This window comes from Scomber japonicus, unplaced genomic scaffold, assembly GCF_027409825.1.
Source record: "Scomber japonicus isolate fScoJap1 unplaced genomic scaffold, fScoJap1.pri scaffold_621, whole genome shotgun sequence".
In the NCBI taxonomy this organism is placed as follows: Eukaryota; Metazoa; Chordata; class Actinopteri; order Scombriformes; family Scombridae; genus Scomber; species Scomber japonicus.
In genome coordinates, this window is record NW_026518671.1 from 5001 (window position 1) to 21600 (window position 16600).

The following is a 16600-nucleotide window of genomic DNA, read 5'->3' on the forward strand; positions in this document are numbered from 1 at the left end:
ATTTAGGGAACATGGCTAAATTATAGTGTCTACATAAAGCCTGCATGTGAGGCATTTAGGAACAGCGGTAAATGATAGCATCTACCTATAGCCTGCATGTGAGGCATTTAAGGAACATGGGTAAATTATAGTGTCTACATATTCCTGCATGTGAGCATTTAGGGAACAGCGGTAAATGATAGCATCTACCTATAGCCTGCATGTGAGGGCATTTAGGGAACATGGTAAATGATAGCGTCTACCTATAGCCTGCATGTGAGGCATTTAGGGAACATGTCACCACTTAAGGAAGTAGTGAGTGGCCAGTGGGGGACTTTAAGACAGGTTTAAAAAGAAAATCAAGTAATCCAGCAGTTATATTACAGATAGGAGAAACACTGGATGAAAAGTCAGTTTTTAACTGCTACTACAACATTACACTAAGGCAGGGGGTGTCAAACATGAGGCCCGTGAGGCCAGAACCGGCCCGCCGAACGGTGCGATCCGGCCCACTTTCCTTTCTGTGTTCCTTCCTTTCATCTCCCTATCTTCCTTTTTCCTTTCTTCGCTCCTTTCTTCCCTTCCAATCTGTCCTTCCTCCTTTTCTTCTTTCTGTTTTTCCTTCCTTCCTTCCTTCCTCCTCGTTTCTTCCATCTTCTTTCCTTCCTTCCTTCCTTCTGTCCTTCCTGCCATCTGTCCTTCCTACCTTCCTGCTTTCCTTTCTTCGCTCGTTCCTTCCTTCCTTCCTTCCTGCCTTCCTTCCTTCCTTCCTTCCTTCCTTTCTTCCTTCCTTCCTTCCTCAGTTTCTTCCATCTGTCATTCCTCCTGTCTGTCTGTCCTTCCTACCTTTCCACTCCCTCTTTCCTTTTGTCTGTCTTTCCTTCCTTCCCTTCTTATTTCCTTCTTTCCTTCTTTCCTTCTTTCCTTCCTTCCTTCCTTCCCTTCCATCTTTTTAATGATCCGGCCCACATGAGATCAAATTGGTCTGCATGTGTTCCGTGAATGAAAATGAGTTTGACTCCTCTGCACTAAGGGGAAACAGTCACGTTACAGCACAGCATGCCTCCAAAATCCCAGTGCATGGTACACACACCACACACACACACACACACACACACACACACAAACACACACACACACACACACACACACACACACACACCTGTGTGTTCCTTCCTTCCATCTGTCCTTCCTCCCTTTCTTCCTTCTGTTCTTCCTTCCTTCCTTCTTTCCTTCCTTCATTCTGTCCTTCCTGCCATCTGTCCTTACTACCTTCCTGCTTTCCTTTCTTCGCTTGTTCCTTCCTTCCTTCCTTCCTTCCTTCTTTTCTTCCTTCTTGCCTTCCTTCCTTCCTTCCTCCGTTTCTTCCATCTGTCTTTCCTTTTGTCTGTCTTTCCTTCCATCCCTTCTTATTTCCTTCTTTCCTTCCTTCCTTCCTTCCTTTCTTCCTCCGTTTCTTCCATCTTTCCTTCCTTCATTCTGTCCTTCCTGCCATCTGTCCTTACTACCTGTTCTTCCTTCCTTCCTTCCTTCCTTCCTTCCTTCCTCCGTTTCTTCCATCTGTCCTTCCTTCTTTCCTTTTATTGAATGTAACCATCTCACACACACACACACACACACACACACACACACACATTAGAAACTAAGGGTGGACTGGTGACTGGAGCCCGGTCTGGTCTCCAGGATGCTCCACCGGTGACCTCGGGCCGACTCCGTACTTTCCACTGGGCTCCAGGATGGCCATACATGGAGCAGTGAGACAAGATTAACAGCGACGGAGCGTCCGCATCCACCTGCTATTTATAGCTGATATGAGTGATGGAGGCTAATCTCAGAGAGATTTCAGAGTCCGCTCGCTCATCGTGTCCGCGTGAAGTGGCACCGCCTCAAGAGTTCATGTTTGGTCTGTTCAGCTTCAGCTAACGAGGTTCAGCTCAGTTAACGTTTCATATGATTTCCCCCTTTTAACATCCCCCCCCCCCCCCCTCCTCCTCCTCCCTTCTCTTTCTCTCTGTCTCTCCCCCCCCCCCTCCCTCTCTCTCTCTCTCTCTCTCTCTCTCTCGCTCTCCACAGACCGTGAGGATCAGTCTATTCTCTGCACGTGAGTCAAAACATACAATATTTAAACTTTTTTCCATCACACACACACACACACACACACACACACACACACACACACACACACACTCCTGTTCATACTGACTATTAAAAGATCTCCAGTCATTATAAAGTCTCTGATCAGCTTCTATTGAGCTTCAGCAGTGTGAGTTATTATAGTTATTATAGTTACTATGGTAACAGTGTGAGTTATTATAGTTACTATGGTAACAGTGTGAGTTAGTCATATCAAGTGATATCTGACACATTTACAGTCTTTTTAGCATCAGATTCCCTCTTAGTGTTTCCTGTTGAGCTGTGGTGGAAGTATAGTAACAAAAAGACTTTGCTACTAAAAACACTGCGTTGAAACACAGAAGATGAAGATTTGACTCATTTGGACGCTGAAGCTTCATATTAGCTTCAGGTCAACTTTTAAATCCATGTTTCCACAGAAGGAGGACTGTGGGTTTAGTCCTCCATCACTTCCTGTAAACATGATGAAGGATCTAATGGTCAGTATGAACAGGAGGAATCATTACAGACACATAAACTCCACACTCTTACAAAATGTAAAAGCAACATAAGGCAATATTAAAGGACATTGAAATACTAGTTAAATAGAATAAGACAGTAAAAGAGAAGACAGTCACATAATCATCATACATTAAAATCAGGTTTTTTAAAAAGATAAATCCTCCCATCTCCTCTCATCTCCTCCCATTTCCTCCCATCTCCTCCCATCTCCTCCCATCTCCCTCATCTCCTCTCATCTCCTCTCATCTCCTCTCATCTCCTCCCATCTCCTCCATCTCCTCTCATCTCCTCTCATCCCTCTCCTCTCATCTCCTCTCATCTCCCCTCCTCTCATCTCCTCCATCTCCTCCCATCTCCTCTCATCTCCTCTCCTCTCATCTCCTCTCATCTCCTCTCATCTCTCATCTCCTCTCATCTCCTCCCATCTCCTCTCACCTCCTCTCATCTCCCTCCTCTCAGCTCCTCTCATCTCCTCCCATCTCCTCCCATCTCCTCCATCTCCTCCCACCTCCTCTCATCTCCTCTCATCTCTCATCTCCTCTCCCATCTCCTCTCATCTCCTCGTCATCTCCTCTCATCTCCTCCCATCTCCTCCCATCTCCTCTCATCTCCTCTCATCTCCTCCCATCTCCTCCCATCTCCTCTCATCTCATCTCATCTCCTCTCCTCTCCTCTCCCTCTCATCTCCTCTCATCTCCTCCCATCTCCTCTCCTCTCCTCTCCTCTCCTCTCCTCTCCTCTCCTCTCATCTCCCTCCTCTCCTCTCCTCTCCTCTCCTCTCCTCTCCTCTCCTCTCATCTCCTCTCATCTCCTCTCATCTCCTCTCATCTCCTCCCATCTCCTCTCATCTCCTCTCATCTCCTCTCCTCTCCTCTCATCTCCTCTCATCTCCTCCCATCTCCTCTCCTCTCCTCTCCTCTCCTCTCCTCTCCTCTCCTCTCATCTCCTCTCCTCTCCTCTCCTCTCCTCTCCTCTCCTCTCCTCTCATCTCCTCTCCTCTCATCTCCTCTCATCTCCTCCCATCTCCTCTCATCTCCTCTCCTCTCCTCTCCTCTCCTGCTCCTCCCATCTCCTCCCATCTCCTCTCATCTCCTCTTCATCTCCTCTCCTCTCCTCTCATCTCCTCTCATCTCCTCTCATCTCCTCCCATCTCCTCTCATCTCCTCCCATCTCCTCTCATCTCCTCTCATCTCCTCCCATCTCCTCTCATCTCCTCCCATCTCCTCTCATCTCCTCTCATCTCCTCCCATCTCCTCTCATCTCCTCCCATCTCCTCTCATCTCCTCTCCTCTCCTCTCCTCTCCTCTTCATTCCTCTCCTCTCATCTCCTCTCCTCTCCTCTCCTCTCCTCTCCTCTCCTCTCCTCTCCTCTCCTCTCCTCTCCTCTCATCTCCTCCCATCTCCTCTCATCTCCTCCCATCTCCTCCCATCTCCTCTCATCTCCTCTCATCTCCTCTCATCTCCTCCCATCTCCTCTCATCTCCTCCCATCTCCTCTCATCTCCTCTCCTCTCCTCTCATCTCCTCTCCTCTCCTCTCCTCTCCTCTCCTCCCATCTCCTCCCATCTCCTCTCATCTCCTCTCATCTCCTCTCATCTCCTCCCATCTCCTCTCATCTCCTCCCATCTCCTCTCATCCTCTCCATCTCCTCTCATCTCCTCTCCTCTCCTCTCCTCTCCTCTCCTCTCCTCCCATCTCCTCCCATCTCCTCTCATCTCCTCTCCTCTCCGCTCATCTCCTCCCATCTCCTCTCATCTCCTCTCCTCTCCTCTCCTCTCATCTCATCTCCTCCCCTCCCCTCTCATCTCCTCTCATCTCCTCCCATCTCCTCTCATCTCCTCTCCTCTCCTCTCATCTCCTCTCATCTCCTCTCCTCTCATCTCCTCCCATCTCTCTCATCCTCCTCTCATCTCCTCTCATCTCCTCTCCCTCTCATCTCGTCTCATCTCCTCTCATCTCCTCTCATCTCCTCTCATCTCCTCTCCTCTCATCTCCTCCCATCTCCTCTCATCTCCTCTCATCTCCTCTCATCTCCTCTCCTCTCATCTCGTCTCATCTCCTCTCATCTCTCTCATCTCCTCTCCTCTCCTCTCCTCTCATCTCCTCCCATCTCCTCCCATCTCCTCTCATCTCCTCTCATCTCCTCTCATCTCCTCTCATCTCCTCCCATCTCCTCTCCTCTCATCTCCTCTCATCTCCTCTCATCTCCTCCCATCTCCTCCCATCTCCTCTCCTCTCATCTCCTCCCATCTCCTCTCATCTCCTCTCATCTTCTCTCATCTCCTCTCCTCTCATCTCCTCTCATCTCCTCCCATCTCCTCTCATCTCCTCTCATCTCCTCTCATCTCCTCTCATCTCCTCCCATCTCCTTTCATCTCCTCTCCTCTCCTCCCATCTCCTCTCCTCTCATCTCCTCTCATCTCCTCTCATCTCCTCTCATCTCCTCTCATCTCCTCTCATCTCCTCTCATCTCCTCTCATCTCCTCCCATCTCCTCCCATCTCCTCTCATCTCCTCTCATCTTCTCTCATCTCCTCTCCTCTCCTCTCATCTCCTCTCATCTCCTCCCATCTCCTCTCATCTCCTCTCATCTCCTCTCATCTCCTCCCATCTCCTCTCATCTCCTCTCATCTCCTCTCATCTCCTCTCATCTCCTCCCATCTCCTCTCATCTCCTCTCATCTCCTCCCATCTCCTCTCATCTCCTCTCATCTCCTCTCATCTCCTCCCATCTCCTCTCATCTCCTCTCATCTCCTCCCATCTCCTCCCATCTCCTCCCATCTCCTCCCATCTCCTCCCATCTCCTCTCATCTCCTCCCATCTCCTCCCATCTCCTCTCATCTCCTCCCATCTCCTCCCATCTCCTCTCATCTCCTCCCATCTCCTCCCATCTCCTCCCATGCCTCCTCCAGAGGGGAGTCTGGAGCAGGAAAGACAGAAAACACTAAGAAGGTGATTCAGTACCTGGCTGTCATCGCTTCTTCACACAAAGGCAAAAAGGATGCAAACCCTGTGAGTTAAGAAACGTTATCAACATGCTCTCTTCTTCTTATCTCAGGGCTGCAACTAATGATTCTTTTCATTGTTCTCAATTATTCGATTCCTTTTTTTGATCTATAAAAAGTCAGAAAATGTTTTAAAGATGTTTATCGTTAGTCAACAGGAAACCAGGAACATATTAAAAATTTAAGAAGCTGGGAATCAGATCTTAACCCTCCTGTTGTCCTCAGGTCAAGGAAGGACAGGAGGAAGGAAGGGAAGAAAGAAGGAAGGAAGGAATGAGGAAGGAAGTAAGGAGTGTAGGAAGGAAGGAAGGAAGGGATTAAGGAGGGAGGGATGAAAAGAGGAAAGAAGTAAGGGAGGAAGGAAGGAAGGAAGGAAAGGAGTAAGGGAGGAAGGAATTTAGGAAGCAAGGAAGGAAGTGAGGGAGGAAGGACAGAAGGAAGGGAGTAAGGAGGGGGGAGGGAGGGAGGAAAAGAGTAAGGAAATATGGAAGGAGGAGGGAGCAAAGAAAGAGGGAAGGAGGCGAAGAATTAAAGAAGAATTAAAAAAAGAGGGAGGATAGAAGGAAGGAAAGAAAGATGGGATGAGGAAGGAAGGGGAGGAAGAAGGAAGTAAGGAAGGAAGGGAATAAGGAGGGAGGGAGGAAAAGAGGAAAGAAGCAAGGGAGGAAGGAAGGAAAGGAGTAAGGAGGGAGGGAGGAATGAAGGAAGGAAAGGAGTAAGGGAGGAAGGAATTGAGGAATGAAGGAAGGAAAGGAGTAAGGGAGGAAGAAATTGAGGAAGGAAGGAAGGACAGAAGGAAGGAAGGAAGGGAGTAAGGAGGAAGGGAGCAAAAGAGGAAAGAAGTAAGGAAGGAAGGAAGGAAAGGAGTAGGGAGGGAGGAGTGAAGGAAGGAAAGGAAGGAGTAAGGGAGGAAGGAATTGAGGAAGGAAGGAAGGAAACAAGGAAGGAAGTGAAGGAGGAAGGAAGGAAGGACAGAAGGAAGGAAGGAAGGGAGTAAGGAGGAAGGGAGCAAAAGAGGAAAGAAGTAAGGAAGGAAGGAAGGAAAGGAGTAGGGAGGGAGGAGTGAAGGAAGGAAAGGAGTAAGGAGGGAGGGAGGAAGAGAGAGAGACAGACAGACAGACAGAGAGAGAGAGAGACAGAGAGAGAGAGACAGAGAGAGAGAGAGAGAGGAGGAGGAGAGAGGAGCCCAGTGCATCATGGGAGTCCCCCGGCAGTCTAAGCCTATAGCAGCATAAGCTAAGAGCGCTAACTATAAGCTAAAAGGAAAGTTTGAAGCAGTTTCTAAACACTTTCTTTCTTTCCGCAGCAGCAGCAAGGAGGAAATCTGGCTTATGTGAGTATTAAACCTCATACAGACATGTTTGTGCCCCTCCCTCCTTCTTTCCTCCATCCTTCATTCCTTCCTTTCCTCCCTTTCTCCCTCCCTCCTTTCCTTCCTTCTTCCTCCCTCCTTTCCTTCCTTCTTCCTGGCTTATGTGAGTATTAAACCTCATACAGACATGTTTGTGCCCCTCCCTCCTTCTTTCCTCCATCCTTCATTCCTTCCTTTCCTTCCTTCTTCCTCCCTCCTTTCCTTCCTTCCCTCCCACCTTCTTTCCTCTGTCCTTCATTCCTTCCTTTCCGCGCTTCCTTCCTCCCTCCCTCCTTCTTTCCTCCATCCTTCATTCCTTCCTTTCTTCCCTTCCTTCCTCCCTCATGTCCTTCCTTCTCTCCTTTCTTCTTCCCTCCTTTCCTTCCTTCTTCCTCCCTCCTTTCCTTCCTTCTTCCTCCCTCCTTTCCTTCCTTCTTCCTGGCTTATGTGAGTATTAAACCTCATACAGACATGTTTGTGCCCTTCCCTCCTTCTTTCCTCCATCCTTCATTCCTTCCTTTCCTCCCTTCCTTCCTTCCTTTCTTCCCTTCCTTCCTCCCTCCTGTCCTTCCTTCCCTCCCTCCTTCTTTCCTCCGTCCTTCATTCCTTCCTTTCCTCGCTTCCTTCCTTCCCTCCCTCCTTCTTTCCTCCATCCTTCATTCCTTCCTTTCTTCCCTTCCTTCCTCCCTCATGTCCTTCCTTCTCTCCTTTCTTCCTCCCTCCTTTCCTTCCTTCTTCCTCCCTCCTTTCCTTCCTTCTTCCTGGCTTATGTGAGTATTAAACCTCATACAGACATGTTTGTGCCCTTCCCTCCTTCTTTCCTCCATCCTTCATTCCTTCCTTTCCTTCCTTCTTCCTCCCTCCTTTCCTTCCTTCTTCCTCCCTCCTTTCCTTCCTTCCCTCCCTCCTTCTTTCCTCCGTCCTTCATTCCTTCCGTTCCTCGCTTCCTTCCTTCCCTCCCTCCTTCTTTCCTCCATCCTTCATTCCTTCCTTTCTTCCCTTCCTTCCTCCCTCATGTCCTTCCTTCTCTCCTTTCTTCTTCCCTCCTTTCCTTCCTTCTTCCTCCCTCCTTTCCTTCCTTCTTCCTGGCTTATGTGAGTATTAAACCTCATACAGACATGTTTGTGCCCTTCCCTCCTTCTTTCCTCCATCCTTCATTCCTTCCTTTCCTTCCTTCTTCCTCCCTCCTTTCCTTCCTTCTTCCTCCCTCCTTTCCTTCCTTCCCTCCCTCCTTCTTTCCTCTGTCCTTCATTCCTTCCTTTCCGCGCTTCCTTCCTCCCTCCCTCCTTCTTTCCTCCATCCTTCATTCCTTCCTTTCTTCCCTTCCTTCCTTCCTCATGTCCTTCCTTCTCTCCTTTCTTCTTCCCTCCTTTCCTTCCTTCTTCCTCCCTCCTTTCCTTCCTTCTTCCTGGCTTATGTGAGTATTAAACCTCATACAGACATGTTTGTGCCCTTCCCTCCTTCTTTCCTCCATCCTTCATTCCTTCCTTTCCTCCCTTCCTTCCTCCTTCCTGTCCTTCCTTCCTTTCCTCCCTTCCTTCCTCCCTCCTGTCCTTCCTTCCGTTCCTCCCCTCCTTCTTTCCTCCGTCCTTCATTCCTTCCTTCCTTCCCTCCTTTTTTCCTCCGTCCTTCATTCCTTCCTTTCCTCTCTTCTTCCTCCCTCCTTTCCTTCTTTCTTCCTTCCTTCCTTCCATCTGTCCTTCCTACCTTTCTTCCTCCGTCTTCTTTTCCTTCCTTCCTTCCATCTGTCCTTCCTACCTTTCTTCCTCCGTCTTCTTTTCCTTCCTTCCTTCCTTCCTTCCTATCTTTCTTCCTCCCCGTCTTCTTTTCCTTGCTTCCTTCCTTCTTTCCTTCTTGTCTTCTCTTCTCTTCCTTCCATCTGTCCTTGCTCCCTTTCTTCCTTCCTTCCATCTTTCCATCTTTCCTTCCTGTATTCTTTTTCTTCTCCTCCTTCTTTTCCCTCCATCTTTTTAATGATCCTTCCTTGCTTCTGTGCTTTCTTGTCTTCTTTCCTTCTGTTTCCTTCCCTCCATCCTTCCTTCCTTCCATCTTTCCTTCATCTTCTTTTCCTTTCTTCCTTTCCTTCCTTCCTTCCTTTCCTTCCTTCCTTGCTTTCTTCCTTTCTTGTCTTCTTTTCCTTTCTTCCTTCCTTCCTCCCTTCCGTCCTTCCTTCCTTTTGTCTTTCCTTCCCTCCTTCCTAATCCCTTTTCTTTTCTTCCTTCCTTCCTCCCTTCCGTCCTTCCTTCCTTTTGTCTTTCCTTCCCTCCTTCCTAATCCCTTTTCCTTCCTTCCTTCCTTCCTTTCCATCTTTTTAATGATCCGGCCCACATGAGATCAAATTGGTCTGTATGTGGCCCTTGAATGAAAATGAGTTTGACTCCTCTGGTTTAGATGAAAAGTAGCAAATTCCCCCGATTGCTAACCTCTCCTACAGTCATAATGTCTCTTTTTTTTTTACATTTCTAAATTTAAAGTTATATATTTAGATGTGTAACAGTGTTTTTGTGGCTGCAGGGGGAGCTAGAGAAGCAGCTGCTGCAGGCCAATCCCATCCTGGAGGCTTTCGGTAACGCCAAAACCATCAAGAACGACAACTCCTCCCGATTTGTAAGCTTTCGATCCATCCCACTCCCACTCTTTTTTTTTTTGAGTCTTTTTTATTTATATCAGTAACAGAATGGAGTCGTTGAAGCTGTTGTCGTCATCTCTGTCCACAGGGAAAGTTCATCAAGCTCAACTTTGACGTGACCGGCTACATCATCGGGGCCACTATTGACACCTGTATCCTTTTTGAGAAAGAGTTAAAAATTTGTCACGTGTGATTTTTTTTTTTTTAGGTTTTTCCTGCCTGATAGACTATAACGGTGTCATGGCTGAACTTTATTATGAAGAGTTTGGTCACATAAGTTAGTTTAGAACAGGGGTGTCAAACAAAATTGAAATCACGATTATTAAAATGATTTTTTTTTTTAAACTTTAGAAACATGCTGGATTTCATTCGGCTTAACCCTTTATAGGACACTCATTGAAAGGAAGGGAGGAAGGAAGGGAAGGAAGGAAGGAAGGAAGGAAGGGAGGAAGGAAGGAAGGAAGGAAGGTAGGGGGGAGGAAAAAAAGAGAGAAGGAGGGAGGGAGGGAAGAAAGTAGGAAGGAAGGAAGAAGAAAGGGGGATGGAGGAAGGACAGAAGGAAGGGAGGAGAGAAGGAGGGAGGGAGGAAGGACAGATGGAAGTAAGGAAAGGAAGGAAGGAAGGACGGAGGAAGGAAAGAAGGAAGGGAGGAGAGAAGGAGGGAGGGAGGAAGGACAGATGGAAGGAAGGACGGAGGAAACAAAACAAGTTTTGAAACAATTTGGATTTGATCACATGGTCAACGCATATGTGCAATAATTCATACCAACAATAAATGGACTATTGGAATGAAGGATAGAAACATTTAGATAGATCATTTATCCAATCACAAATAATTAATACTAAGAAATAAAATAATAATAATGTCCATAAATAAAAAATAAGTTATGGACAACGTAATACAAAATGACCATAAACAGACATAATTATCTGCTTAACTCTCCCCTGACTGGATCAGACCTGCTGGAGAAGTCTCGCTGTATCCGTCAGGGCAACACCGAGCGAGCCTTTCACATCTTCTATTACATGGTGGCCGGAGCCAAAGACAAGATGAGGGGTGAGCAGAGAAACTATGAGCCACAAAACAAACTCTCTTACTGCGAGTATGATGTGTCTGTGATGAGCCTGAAGACGCACAGATGAGACGAAACAAGGAGTTCGTCTTCATAAGAGTAAAGTTGAGCATAAATGAGCCTTTAGCTGGCAGTTTCCATCCACTTACAGTCTTTATGCCAAGCTAAGATGAACACATCATTGAACATCTCCTATGCAAAGGTTTTAGGGCACGAAAGAGTTAAATGAGGACGCTTTCAGAAATAATGTGATGAATAGATTTGAGCTTGATCCACTGCTGTAACTTTCACATGTTTGCTTGTGTGCGTTTTGTAGAGGAGCTGCTGCTGGAGGACTTCAGTGGCTATCGCTTCCTGGTTGCGGGACATGTGGAGGTCCCCGGTCAGGAGGATGATGAGATGTTAGAAGAGACTCTGGAGGCCATGACGATCATGGGCTTCACCGAGGAAGAGAGATTAGGTACACTGCTCTGCTCAGACCTCAAATCCTGTCTAAAACTTTTTGTCTTCACAGATAAAGAATTTATTTGTCGTACATAATCACTGACTGGTTTAGGTCCAGAATACATGAATGACATGTTAGTAGAATATAAACCTAGTGGAGCTCTGAGATCTACTGACTCAGGTCAGATAGTTGAGCCCAGAGCTCTGAGATCTACTGACTCAGGTCAGATAGTTGAGCCCAGAGCTCTGAGATCTACTGACTCAGGTCAGATAGTTGAGCCCAGAGCTCTGAGATCTACTGACTCAGGTCAGATAGTTGAGCCCAGAGCTCTGAGATCTACTGACTCAGGTCAGATAGTTGAGCCCAGAGCTCTGAGATCCACTGACTCAGGTCAGATAGTTGAGCCCAGAGCTCTGAGATCTACTGACTCAGGTCAGATAGTTGAGCCCAGAGCTCTGAGATCTACTGACTCAGGTCAGATAGTTGAGCCCAGAGCTCTGAGATCTACTGACTCAGGTCAGATAGTTGAGCCCAGAGCTCTGAGATCTACTGACTCAGGTCAGATAGTTGAGCCCAGAGTTCAAACTAAACATGATGAAGCAGCTTTTACACAACTGGAACAAACTACCAGCAGAACTGAAATCATGTTTAAATCCAGGTTAAAAACATTTCTCTTCTCCTTCTGTGATGATGATTGAGCTCTTTTAACCTTCCTGTTTTGACTGTTCCTTCTTTCCTTCCTTCCTTCTTTCCTTCCTTCCTCCCTTCTTCTTTCCTTCCCTCCTTCCTTCCTTTTCTTCCTCCCTTCCTTCTGTCCTTCCTCCCTCCTTCCTTGTTTCCTCCCTTCCATCCTTCCTTTTCTTCCTTCTGTCCTCCCTTCCTCTTTTCCTTTCTCCCTCCCTCCCTCCTTCCTTGTTTCCTCCTTTCCTTCCTCCCTTCCTTCCTCCTTTCCTTCCTCCTTTCCTTCCTTCCTTCCTTCCTTGACTCAAGGACAACAGGAGGGTTAAAGCACTTTACATTTTAATCTTTCATTTGCATTCTATGTCCTTTTAATGATTTTAAAGCAAATCATTATTTTATGCTACAACCTTATATTTAATGCTCTATTCTTCCTATTTTTCTGCACTTTGTTTTTATTTTATTTAAAAATATATATTTTTATTACTATTAGTGGGGTGGGGGGGGGTTTAATTGTATGTTTTAATGTTTGGGTTTTATTTTTATTTCTCAAATTGCATGTTTTTATGTTTTTTTATTTCCAATTCTTACTGTTAAATGTTTGTTTTATGTAAAGCACATTGAGTTACCATTGTGTATGAAATGTGCTATATAAATAAATCTGCCTTGCCTTACGTCTGCCCTGCACATCTTACAGAAATGGAACTGCTTAAACTAACTTTACTGTAGTTGGATGTTGCTGATCACAACCTTCTTGCTGTCCTCTTCCTCGCTGCAGGCATGTTTAAGGTGGTGTCCACTGTGCTCCAGCTGGGCAACATCAAGTTTGAGAAGGAGAGGAACAACGAGCAGGCGACCATGCCCGACAACACCGGTAACCATTTTAAATAAAGTTGTGGTGGAAAGTAACTAAGTACATTTGCTCAAGTATTGTATTTAAGTAGAAGTTTGAGGTGCTTGTGCTACTTAATACTTCTACTCCACTACAATTTAGAGGGAAATATTGTATATTATTACTCCATTACATTTATTTTACAACTATAGTTACTAGCTACTTCATTACTTCTCAATATTTAAGATAGTCTTTAAACTTTTAACTTGGTTTTTATTTAATATTTCACCATGTCCAAAAAACTGAAAACACATTTGTGTATCAGAACTTTGATTTTTCTTCTTTCCTCTCCCATTAATCATCTCAGCAGCCCTCACATTTATCTGCTGACCCTTTGGAGGGACCCCACCCCTAGGTTGGGAACCACTGGCCTAAACTAGCTAACTGTATATAAAGTAGTATAAACTAGCTAACTGTATATAAAGTAGTTTAAACTAGCTAACTGTATATAAAGTAGTATAAACTAGCTAACTGTATATAAAGTAGTATAAACTAGCTAACTGTATATAAAGTAGTATAAACTAGCTAACTGTGTATAAAGTAGTGTAAACTAGCTAACTGTATATAAAGTAGTATAAACTAGCTAACTGTATATAAAGTAGTGTAAACTAGCTAACTGTATATAAAGTAGTGTAAACTAGCTAACTGTATGTAAAGTAGTATAAACTAGCTAACTGTATATAAAGTAGTATAAACTAGCTAACTGTATATAAAGTAGTATAAACTAGCTAACTGTATATAAAGTAGTATAAACTAGCTAACTGTATATAAAGTAGTATAAACTAGCTAACTGTATATAAAGTAGTATAAACTAGCTAACCGTATATAAAGTAGTATAAACTAGCTAACTGTATATAAAGTAGTGTAAACTAGCTAACTGTATATAAAGTAGTGTAAACTAGTTAACTGTATATAAAGTAGTATAAACTAGCTAACTGTATATAAAGTAGTGTAAACTAGCTCCACCTCCAGCAGCTACAACAGTAACATGCTGCTCTAACACTGATGCTTCACTATTAATAATCTAATGATGTCATATATAATAATATAACAGTTTTCTTCAAAGGCTACTTTTAATTTTAATAGTTTTAAGCCTCCTGTCGTCCTCAGGTCAAGGAAGGACAGGAGGAAGGAAGGAAGGAAGGAAGGAAAGAAAGTAGTAAGGAGGGAGGGAGGGAGGAAAGGAGGATGGAAAGATAGAAGGATGGAAGGAAGGAAAGGAAAGGAAAGGGGAGAGAGGGAGGAAGTGAGGGAGGACAGAAGTAAGGAGGGAGGGAGGAAGGAAGGGAGGAAGGAAAGGAGTAAGGAGGGAGGAAGGACGGAAGGAAGGAAGGAAGGAAGGAACAGTCAAAAGAGATGGGGTCAATTTGACCCGGGAGGACGACAGGAGGGTTAAATAAATTAATCTGATTTAATATTTGTTTACTTTTATTTAAGTAGGATTTTTTTACTTGTTATGAATAAACTTCTGCGTCTCTTCTCACCCGTCAACACCAGCTGCCCAGAAGGTGTGTCACCTGCAGGGCATCAACGTGACCGACTTCACCCGGGCCATCCTCACCCCCAGAATCAAAGTGGGCCGGGAGGTGGTCCAGAAGGCGCAGACCAAGCAGCAGGTATCCACAAAGCAAACCCTCAGTATCTCAAGTTTCCTCAGGTAGCTCCGCGGCTGAAAAGTAAAGCCAAACTTAGAAGCGCCTTAAACCTGCATTCTCTTTAACGGCCAGCAGGGGGAGACTCTTCTGGCTCCAAAAAGAAGTCTAATTGTATAGAAGTCGACTTCTCACTTGATTTATTACCTCAATAAACACTTTACTAATTAGTTTACTGTGTCAATCATTAGTTTTAGTCTTCTTCAATACAGCAGGATGTTCATTTTATAAATTATGGCCCCATTGAATTTAAATTTGATGATAAAGCAGGGTGTGCTAGGTAATGTAACCACGGCCCCTAGATTCACAGAGTATAGGTGTATTGCTATACTCTATATGTGTTTTTAATTAATGAAAGTTAATTGTAACATTTTGGTTACCCAAGAACGTTTTATTCAGTTTCTGGTTGTACCAAAAGACCCAGTTAGGAGTCAGATGTTCAGTTTTTCCAGTAAGTACATTTTGTTTTAATGGTTTTAAGCCTGTTTTTCACTAGCTATAATTACCATACCAGTATTTACATCATCACAGTTTACCGTAGACTGTAAATGTAGCTACCATGCAAACTAAGCCAGCAGCTAGTGTTAGTTAGAGTCATCACTTCTGGCTCCAAAAAATCCAAGATGGCGACGGTCAAAATGCCAAACTTTGAGGCTTCAAATCAGGAGTCCACAAACAAATGGTTGAGTCAATGACCACAGACCTTGAAATCATGAAACACTAAATGAGAAATACACTCGTCTCCTGTCTCCCGTCTCCTGTCTCTCTCCGTCCTGCTCTTCATCTAATATGTGCCAAAATCATTATATGACGATAATCATAAGGATTTAAAAAAAAAAAACATTAAATTTCACTATTAACCCTCCTGTTATGCTCTTTTGACTATTCCTTCCTTCCTTCCTTCTCTCCTTCCGTCCTTCTTTCCTTCCTTCCTTCCTTCTTTATTCCGTCCTCATTCCTTCTTTCCTCTCCTTACTTCCTTCCTCTTTTCCTCCTTCCTTCCTTCGTTACTTCCTTCCTTCCTCATTTCCTTTTTTCTCAATTCCTTCCTCTTTCCTCCCTTCCTTCCTTCCTTCCTTCCTCTTTTCCTCCTTCCTTCCTTCGTTACTTCCTTCCTTCCTTCCTCATTTCCTTTTTTCTCACTTCCTCCCTCTTTCCTCCCTTCCTTCCTTCCTTCCTTTCTCATTTCCTCCTTCCTTCCTTCGTTACTTCCTTCCTTCCTTCCTCATTTCCTTTTTTCTCAATTCCTTCCTCTTTCCTCCCTTCCTTCCTTTCTCGTCTCCTGTCTCCTGTGTCCTGTCTGTCTCCGTCCTGCTCTTCAGGCTGATTTTGCGGTGGAGGCTCTGGCTAAGGCCATGTACGAGCGTCTGTTTCGCTGGATCCTCGCCAGAGTCAACAAGACGCTGGACAAGAGCAAGAGGCAGTCGTCCTCCTTCCTGGGCATCCTGGACATCGCTGGCTTTGAGATTTTTGAGGTAATGGATCTCTTTTATGTCGTTATCTTGTGATGTGAAAGGATTTCTTTGGAAGGGAGGGAGGAAAGAGAGAGGAAGGAAAGAAAGAAGGAATGAAAGAATGAATGAAAGAATGAAGGAAGGATGGAGGGAGGGAGGGAGGGAGAAAGGAAAAGAGGAAGGGAGCAAGGAAGAAAAGAAGGACAGAGAAAAAGAAGGAAGGGAGAATGGGGGATGGAGGGAGGAAGGAAGGGAGGGAGGAAAGAGAGAGGAAGGAAAGAAAGAGAAAGAAGGAGGAAGGGAGGGAGGGAGGAAGGAAAGGAAGGAATGAAGGACAGAGGAAAGAAGGAATGAAGGAAGGAGGGATGGAGGAAAGAAGGAGGGAGGGAGAAAGGAAAAAAGGAAGAGAGCAAGGAAGGAAAGAAGGACAGAGAACAAGAAGGAAGGAAGGAAGGGAGAATGGGGGATGGAGGGAGGAAGGAAGGGAGGGAGGAAAGAGAGAGGAAGGAAAGAAAGAGAAAGAAGGAGGAAGGGAGGGAGGGAGGAAGGAAAGGAAGGAATGAAGGACAGAGGAAAGAAGGAATGAAGGAAGGAGGGATGGAGGAAAGAAGGAGGGAGGGAGAAAGGAAAAAAGGAAGAGAGCAAGGAAGGAAAGAAGGACAGAGAACAAGAAGGAAGGAAAGGAAGGAGGGAGGAAGGAAGGAAGGGAGGGAGGAAAGAGAGAGGAAGGAAAGAGAGAAGGAAGGAAGGAAGGAAGGAAGGTTGATTTTGATGACATTTTGATCTTGGTTTCTCTTCCTCAGGACAACT

At 45.3% G+C, this 16600-nt stretch overlaps 1 pseudogene; it reads left to right on the forward strand.

Annotated features, from left to right (window-relative positions):
* Positions 1-15811, forward strand: part of LOC128354809 (myosin-11-like) — a 19489-nt pseudogene extending 3678 nt beyond the window's left edge.
* Positions 15812-16600: the final 789 nt, after the last annotated feature.